This window comes from Dipodomys spectabilis, unplaced genomic scaffold (genome assembly GCF_019054845.1).
Source record: "Dipodomys spectabilis isolate Male_0828 unplaced genomic scaffold, ASM1905484v1 ptg000039l, whole genome shotgun sequence".
NCBI lineage: Eukaryota > Metazoa > Chordata > Mammalia > Rodentia > Heteromyidae > Dipodomys > Dipodomys spectabilis.
The window spans coordinates 10,661,727-10,670,365 of NW_024870716.1; the positions used below are offsets into that span (position 1 = coordinate 10,661,727).

The following is an 8,639-nucleotide window of genomic DNA, read 5'->3' on the forward strand; positions in this document are numbered from 1 at the left end:
TTCAATTTATTCCTAGGGCCTTAGCTAATAATTAAGTAACTTGGGCCTTGAAGGCCAGGCCATTATTGGATCCCACTGCAAAGGGTAAGCCAAATCAAGGAATTACCTGTTACCTGAGCAGTTTCAGTTTTTGTCAGGAATGCCTCAGCCCATCCTGAAAAAGTCCACTAGTACTAACAAATACCAATACCCATACTTTCCAGGCTTTACCTCTATGAAGTCCACTTCCCAAAATTCACCAGGTGAGGTTCCTCACATACGCACTCTCTCCACATGTTCCGTCTTTCCAGTGTTTACCTGTTTGCAACTTTCTACATACATTACATAGGCTTGGCAGGCTGAAGCCCCACTGATTTTCAAGGAAGTTTTAGGCAGTTGCCTGGGGTAATTTACCAGAATGACAAATCACCAGATATAAACAAAGAGGCTCGAGCCTGTAATCATTTTACACAAGTGCCATCTCCACATTTGCACACTTGTCACCACTGTTTTTAATGCTTCTTCCATTAATCTTAACTAGTGGCTCTAGAGGCCCCACTGGCTTTAGGGTGGCCTCCTGAGCTACCTCATCATTTTGGTTGTTTCCCTGAACCTCAGGGGTCTCTAATTTCTTTAACACCTGTTTAGTACTCTGAACCTCAGTCGGGAGCTTGGAGACTTCCACTTTATTTTGGCTTTCCTCTTCCTTTTCTCTCCAGCTCACTTTCATAATCCCAACCTCCTTCTCAAGGGCCTCCCTAACCTACACGTGTTCTGACAGGAGCACAGAAGAGTTCCTTCAATTGTCCAACTGCCACTGCAGCCTGCTCACAGCCTGCTGCTCCTTCTCACAGCGCCTTTGCTTGCTCTTCAGCTCCTCCTTTAAGTTCTCAATGGTGCTGTTGACTTTTTCAGCACCTCCACCTGTTCCACTGGGACATGCTGCTTCTGCATTAGACTTTGTATGGTGAGGAACTCGGCCGTCTGGTCTTTTCCTCTGGTAGCTTCTCTTCCTCTTTCTTCATTTCAGTGTATTTTTGTGACAGATCTTTCAACTGTTTGTTTAGCTTTTCTGTTTTTTGCCTAATGCTCTTTCCATTTCCTGGGCATTCCCCATCAGAGCATGTGTGTCCTTAAATTCTTTCTGAAGAGTGACAATCTCCTTCTTGAGCCTGATGTTTTCCTGTTCGCTTTTCTTGGCCTCTTCTCTGACATGGCACTTTTGCGTCTGCTCCACGAACTGCTCTTTTAGTTCTTTCTCTATTGCTTTGAATTTCTGCTCACACTCTTCAAAGTTGATAATTGGCTGCACTTCAGCTTACTACATTCTTGTATGATGTCCGGCTCCTTTTTCTGGGCCTTGATTTCTGCATGCAGTGTCAGGATTGCCTCCTGGCCTTGCTTATGGCAGCAAGGACGGCAGCATTGGCAGCCTCTCACCTGTGGCCCCCCCAGCTTGGCCTTGTGCTCACCCCCTCTGATGTACCAGGATTTCACTTGATTCTGAGTGTTTTCCAGGTTCATTCTGAGGATTTCATTCTCATCTTTAAGTTTTACAAGTTCCTGATTTATGTCTTCAAATCTTTTCTTGACATCTGATCATTTTCTCCTATTTTTCTCCAGTGTGGTGTTCAATGCACGTTTAACCTTTTTGTGGGTTTTGACTGGCATGTACCAGATACTCAGAGTCTTCTTCAAGCCAGTGTTTCCAGACAGAAGTGTAATATTTTTTTCTTAATTTTCACCACATTTTTGGTAAGTCCAGAGAGCTGATTTTTAAGCTGATTTTAAGGTTGGATTTCAGAGCCCTGAGCTCCTTTCCATGTTTCTCAGGAGATATGAAGGTTCCAGGTGGCTAGCTTGTTTACTTAACCTATCGTTTTCCATCTTTCTCCTCCTTGGACATTGCTTTTTCCAATGTCCATTTTGCTTGCAATAAGCACATTGGTCTAGTCCTAGCGGTTCCCTATGCCATTTGCAAATCAAGTATAGTCTTCGCCAAGGGTTTCTTGATCCCTGTCCTGGTGTTGCCACCAAAACTTGAACCACCTTTGTTAACTGTAATTTCTTCTAGGATATCTCCATTATCAAATACCCACTGGGCAACTGATACCAACTCAGATAACACCTTTGCCTCAAAAACTTTCTTTTTTGGGGGGGGTAGGGTTCCAGTCATGGGCCTGAATGCTGGGCCTGTGCGCTGTCCCCCAGCTCTTCAGCTCAAGGCTAGCACTCTGTCACTTGAGCCACAGCACCATTTCTGGCTTTTTTCCTGCTTATGTGGTGCTGAGTAATTGAACCCAGGGCCACATGCATGCAAGGCAAGCACTCTACCACTGAGCCACCTTCTCAGCCCCAAAACCTTCCAACCTTTGAAGTTTTTTCTAATATCTGAGGCCAACCAAGTAATGAAGGCCATATTTAGGGCTTTTCGATTCCCTGGGACCTCAGGATCTACAGGTGTATATAGGTCCTCTAGGCCTCCAAAAACTGTTCTAGAAAAGCAGTGGGGGACTCACTGGGGACCTGCCCAATCTCACTCAACTTAGATAAAGTTGGCTTCCTGGCCTCTGCCCATATCCCTGCACTAGAGTCTGGTGATAACTGGTAAGCTCCTCCTTACCTTGATCACTATTGTAGGCCCAGCTTGGGCAAGTCAGTAGAAAGACTCACTCCAAATGGACTGGGTAATCAGTGGGGGAGCCATCTAGTTAAAGGACCACCTTCAAGGCACCACACTGGATTCACTCCCTTTCCTCTGAGGTGAAAAGCACCTGTAAAAGTTGCTAGCAATCATCACAGGTGGGCTGGTGTGTGAAAAACACTGACTCCAATAATGAGATGAGCCCCTGGGATTTTTCAGGAGAGGATGGATTTTGTTGTTTCCAGTTATACAGGTCACTGGTTGTAAAGGGAACATACACTAGAAACGGGGTTTGCCCACCATCTCCCCCATGTGCCTGTCTCAAGGGCATTAAGAGAACTGTACCACCTTGTACCACCTCAGGCTGATACAAGGAACCACTTCTAGTATGGGGTGGACTTAACATCGGAGGTGCTGATGGCACAGGTAGAATACACCAGTAGGTCTTCTTCTGTGGGATCCTGTGACACTGGGGGAGGAGATTTTTCAGTTACAGTTTCACTTCCAAGAATTTTAAGATATTGTTTTCCCATCCTGGAGAAAAAGGAGTAAGCAGAGGTATATATAGGGCACAGAACTAGTAACAAACACAAACAGACAAGTAGCCACAAACACTTAACCCATATGTCCCACGTGTCCCAGATGACCTCTCAAGGAGACCCCAGATGGCTTCTCAATGAAGATCAAGATGGCCTCTCAAGGAAGTCCCAGACAGCATCTCAATGAAGCCCCAAATGGCCTCTCAAAGAGGTCCTAGATGACCTCTCGAGGAAGTCCCAGATGATCTCTTGAAGAGGTCCCAGATGGCTTCTCAATGAAGCTCCAGGAGGCACAGGGGATGTCTCATCCCAGCCTCACACTCGGGGAAGTTATGCTGCATCCAGCCTTCCACTGAGTCTCCCCAGATGCAGGATGGAGGCTTGCTCAGACTCAACCCTGGAGGGTTTCCAAATAATTCCTGTCCACATTGGTCTTCAGGAAATAGACACTCAAGCAAAGCTCTGGGAATCCTGGGGCTGAGAAATATCTCCAAGCAGCTGTCTCCTGCAGGCTAAGTCATTCTCCTACGTGGGAGTTTCCTGGGGTCCAGGCTCCATGCTGTCCAAATGGATTATCTCACTGGGGCCTCCAAATATTATGACCACAAGAGCGAGACAATCCATCGAGGCATAGTTAAAGGTGACCAAAGAATTTTATTTATACTATTTACACAAGAAAAGGGAACACTGACTACATTGTCCTGGGCTAGCCACCCAGAACCAAGAGCAGCCTTGACCACCGAACCTCCAACCCTCCAATGGGCAGCCCTAACCTTTATTAATTGATCTACAAACCTCGATGTGAAATCCTCCAAACTCCAGACCTCCAAAGCTCCAAAGCTCCAAAGGGAAAGGTTTTTCCTTCTTTCCTCCTTCTCTGTAGGTCTCTCTCCCTCCACAGGCCTCTCTGCAGGCCTCTTTGCAGCCTCTCTGTAGCCTCTTTGCAGGCCTCTCTTCAGGCCTCAGGCCTCTCCCCAGTCCTGCCCTGCTCTGGTCCAGTAAGTGCCTCTTGCTTTCTCCCAACCATTCCCCAACCCCCCACCCCCATCCTCAGAACACACAGCCTATATATAGACTTATGACCTCTGGAAAGTGAAACAATCCATTGAAGCACAGTAAGAGGTGTACAAGAGAAGTTTATTTACACTATTTACACCAGAAAGGGGACTTGAGACTACCTTGTCCTGGGATAGATACCCAGAACCAAGAGCAGCCTCAACCACCAAACCTCCATCATCCAATAGGCAGCCTGAACCCCCCCCCCCCCCCGACCTTTATTAGTCAGTCTGCAAACCTCCAAACTCTGACCTCTAAAGCTCCAAACCTCCAAAGGGGAAGGTTTTTCCCTTTCTTCCCTTTCTCCTTCTCTGCAGGCCTTCCACTCTCCACAGGCCTGCCCTGCTCTGCTCCGCACAGGCCTCTCTAGAGGAAGGTCCCAAATGGCCCCTCGAGGAGGCCCCAAATGGCTTCTCCTCAAGAAACCCTAAATGGCCTCTCAAGGCTTGCCCTGTTCTCCACAGGTTTGCCTGGCTCTGCTCCGGCAGGCTTTCCCCTCCTGCTGCCTTTCCCTCCACTCCTACTCCTCCCCTTCCTCCACACTAACCCTGTAGTAACTGTTTTTCCCTAAAGGTTCTTCCCCTAACGGTTGTCCCCTAACGGTTTTCCAACTGCCATTCATGCTCCTCCCCCAAGGTGCCCACTGCCCAATCACTTCCTGAGAGCTTTCCATGTGGGGCTCCACACCCCACCCCTTTCAGTGGCATGCCCCGCCCCCATTTAGCGTCATGCCCTGTGTGGTGGTGAAGTCAGCCTCTCAAAGCCCTGCTCTGTCCGTGGCCCAGTCTGTGGAGCAGTGAGGTTGCCTCTTGATGCCCCGCCCCCTCTGGGCCCCATGGATTTATTACATTCCCCACTGGTTTTCATGTCCAATCAAATCATTGATTCCTTCTGGACCAAATCCTAAACTTTCCCTTCTCTCCCTCCATTGAACAGGCTTAAGATGCAAATTTAACATAACAAGGAGCAAACCGTATAAACACACTAGTTAACAATAATTAACACTTGGTGAGTCTTATCCTTAAGGGATGCTCTGAATGTCTCTCAACAGTCCATCTTGAGCCTTCTCTGGTTATTGCTCCACTGCCTGTTTCACTTGAGAGTGATGAATCCAATGCTGTTTTTCTGCAACTTTAATTGCCAATAGTGTAGTTAGCACTACTGAGTAAGGTCCCTGCCACTTGGGTTCCAATTCGGGAGCACAATGCCTTTTTACCCACAGCACGCCAGCTGTCCAGGCAGGAAAGAATGGATGCAGTTTTTCTTAGGAGGCCAGAGGGTCTCAGCTACCAAAGGATAGGCAAACAAATGAACCTCTTGCAAAGCCTGCAGGGACTGTACCAGATTGTTGTTAGACATTTCTGTTAATATAGGAACCAAAGGGGGCAGCCTACTATAAATTATTTCGAAGGGAGTGAATCCTCTAACATAAGGGGTGCATCTTGCTGGAAGGAGAGCAAAGGGGAGGAGGCTTACCCAGTCATGGCCAGTCTCTGTAATTAATTTAGTTAAAGTTTCCTTTAAGAACCTATTCATTCTTTCCACCTGCCCTTAACTCTGAGGTCTATCAATACAATGTAACTTCCAAGTTCTTAGGGCCTTAGCTAACAATTAAGTAACTTGGGCCATGAAGGCCGGGCCACTGTCGGACCCCACTACTATGGGTAAGCCAAATCGAGGAATTATTTCATAGAGTACATTTTTAACTGTTACCTGAGCGAGCGGTGTCAGTTTTTGTCGGGAATGCCTCAGCCCAGCCTGAAAAAGTCTCCTAGTACTAACAAATACCGATACCCATACTTTGCAGGCTTTACCTCTGTGAAGTCCACTTCCCAAAATTCTCCAGGTGAGGCCCCTTGAATACACACCCTCTCCACATGTTTCATCTTTCCAGCATTTACCTGCTGGCAACTTTCTACATACAATGGGTAGCCTTGTCAAGCTGAGGCCCCACTGGTCTTCATGGCAGTTTTAAGCAGTGGCCCTGGACAATTTACCAGGGTGACAAATAACCAGACATACAGAGACAGAAGGCAAGTGCCATCTCCACATTTGCACACTTATGATGACTTTTTTGCTTCTTCCTTTCATCTTAACAACTAGTAGCTCCAGAGGCCCCACTAGTTTTAGGGTGGCCTCCTGAGCTAGGTGATCAGCTCGGTTGTTTCCCTGAACCTCAGGGGTCTCGAATTTCTGTAATGCCTGTTAGTACTTTGAATCTCAGTCTGGAGCTTGCAGACTTCTTCCATTGTATCCTCCTCCTTTTCTCTCAAGCTCACTTTTATGATCCCAATTTCCTTCTCAAAGTCCTTCTTAACCTGCAAGTGTTCTGCTGGGGTCACAGGAGAGTTCCTTTGACTGTCCAGCTGCTGCTCCTTCTCATAACACCTTTGCTGGATCTTCAGCTCCTCCTTTAATTTCTCAATGGTGCTATTGAGAGGATTTTCTCGCACGTCCACCTATTCCAGTGGGTCACACCGCTTCTGCATTACAGTTATGGTGAGGCTCTCAGCAGTCTGTTTTGGGCTTTTTCCGTAGTGGCTCCTCTTTCTCATTTTTCAATTCAGTGTGTTTTTGAGACAGGTCTTTCAACTTGTCTGTTTAGCTCTTCTGTTTTTCTGCCTAATGCTCTTTCCATTTCCCGAGCATTTCCTAGCAGAGCATGTATGTCCTTTAACTCTTTCTGAAGAGTAACAATCTCTTTCTTGAGCATGATGTTTTACTGTTTACTTTTCTTGGCTGCTTCTTCTCTGATATGGCACTTCTGTGCCTGCTCCGCTAACTGCTCTTTCTGGGCCTTGATTTCTGCATGCAGCATCAGGATCCCCTCCTGGCCTTGCTTATAATCAGCAAGAATGGCATCACTGGCATCCTGTGCCTCCTTCAGCCTCTGAACTGTGGCCCCCAGCTTTGTCTCATGCTCACCCAGGCTGATGTACTTAGATTCCATTTGATCCTGAGTGTTTTCCAGGTTCATTTGAGGATTTTGTTCTCATCTTTGACTCTTACAAGTTCATGATTTATGTCTTCAAACCTTTTCTTCACACCCAATAATTCTTTCTTAGTTTTCTCCAGTTTGCTGTTCAATGCACTTTTAACCTTTCTGTGTGTTTTGACTGGCACATGCTGGAGATTCAGAGTCTTTTTCAAGCCAGTGTCACCACATTTTTTTGTTGAACACAGTTTCCAGGCGATTAACTTGCTTACTTAATCTGTCATTTTCCATGTTTCTCCTCTTTGGACATTCCTTTTTCCAATGTCCATTTTGCTTGCAATAAGCACATTGATCTAGTTCAGTACCTACTGCCATTTGCAAATGAATGATACTGTCTTCACCAAGGGTTTCTTGATCCTGTTCTGGTGCTGCTACCAAAATTCGAATCCACTTTCTTTGTTTTTCTTCCAGGGTTTCTCTGTTGTCAAACACCCGCTGGGCAACCACTACCAGCTCAGATAACACGTTTCCCTGACAAACTTTCTAACTTTGAAGCTTTCTTCTAATATCTGGGGCCGACTGGGTAACGAAGGCCACATTTAGGGCTCTTTGATTCTCTGGGGCCTCAGGATCTATGGGTGTATAGGTTCCATAGGCCTCCAAGAGACATTCTAGAAAAGCAGCAGAGGACTCACTGGGGAGCTGTACAGTCTCACTCACCTTAGATAAATTAGTTGGCTTCCTAGCTGCTGCCTGTATCCCTGCTAACAGAGTCTGGCAATAATTGGTAAGCGCCTCCTTACCTCAATCGCTGTTGTAATGCCAGCTTGGGCAAGTCAGGGGAAAGACTCGCTCCAAATGGACTGGGTCATCAGTGGGTAAACCATCTGATCCAAGGACCACCTTCAAGGCACTGAGTCAGATTCGCTCCCTTTCCTCCCAGGTGAAAAGCACCTGTAAAAGTTGCTAGCAATCGTCTCAGGTAGGCTGGTGTGTGAAAAACACTGTCTCTAATAAGGAGATGAGGCCCTGAGGTTTTTCAGAAAAGAATGGATTTTGTTGTTTCCAGTTATACAGGTCACTGGTTGTAAAGGGAACATACACTAGAAACGGGGTTTGCCTACCATCTCCCCATGTGTCTGTCTCAAGGGTAATAAGGGGACTGTACCACCTTGTACCACCTCAGGCTGGTACAAGGAACCACTTCTAGTATTGGAGGGACTTAATATTTGAGGTGCGGATGACATAGAATAGGGGGGAGAGCACGCCAGTGTGTCTTCCTCTGGGGGATCCTGTAACACTGGGGGAGAAGTTTTTTCAGTTACAGTTTCACTTACGAGAACTTTAGGACATTGTTCTCCTATCCTAGAAAAAAAGAGTAAGCAGAGGTGTATACAAGACACGGATAGAATTATCAGCAAACACACACAAACAAATAGCAACAGACACTTAACCCACATGTCCCACATCTCCCAGATGACCTCTC

The 8,639-nt window shown here is 46.6% G+C and overlaps 1 pseudogene; it reads right to left on the bottom strand.

Annotated features, from left to right (window-relative positions):
* Nucleotides 1–445: 445 nt before the first annotated feature.
* Nucleotides 446–1,866, bottom strand: LOC122106219 (annotated as a pseudogene).
* Nucleotides 1,867–8,639: the final 6,773 nt, after the last annotated feature.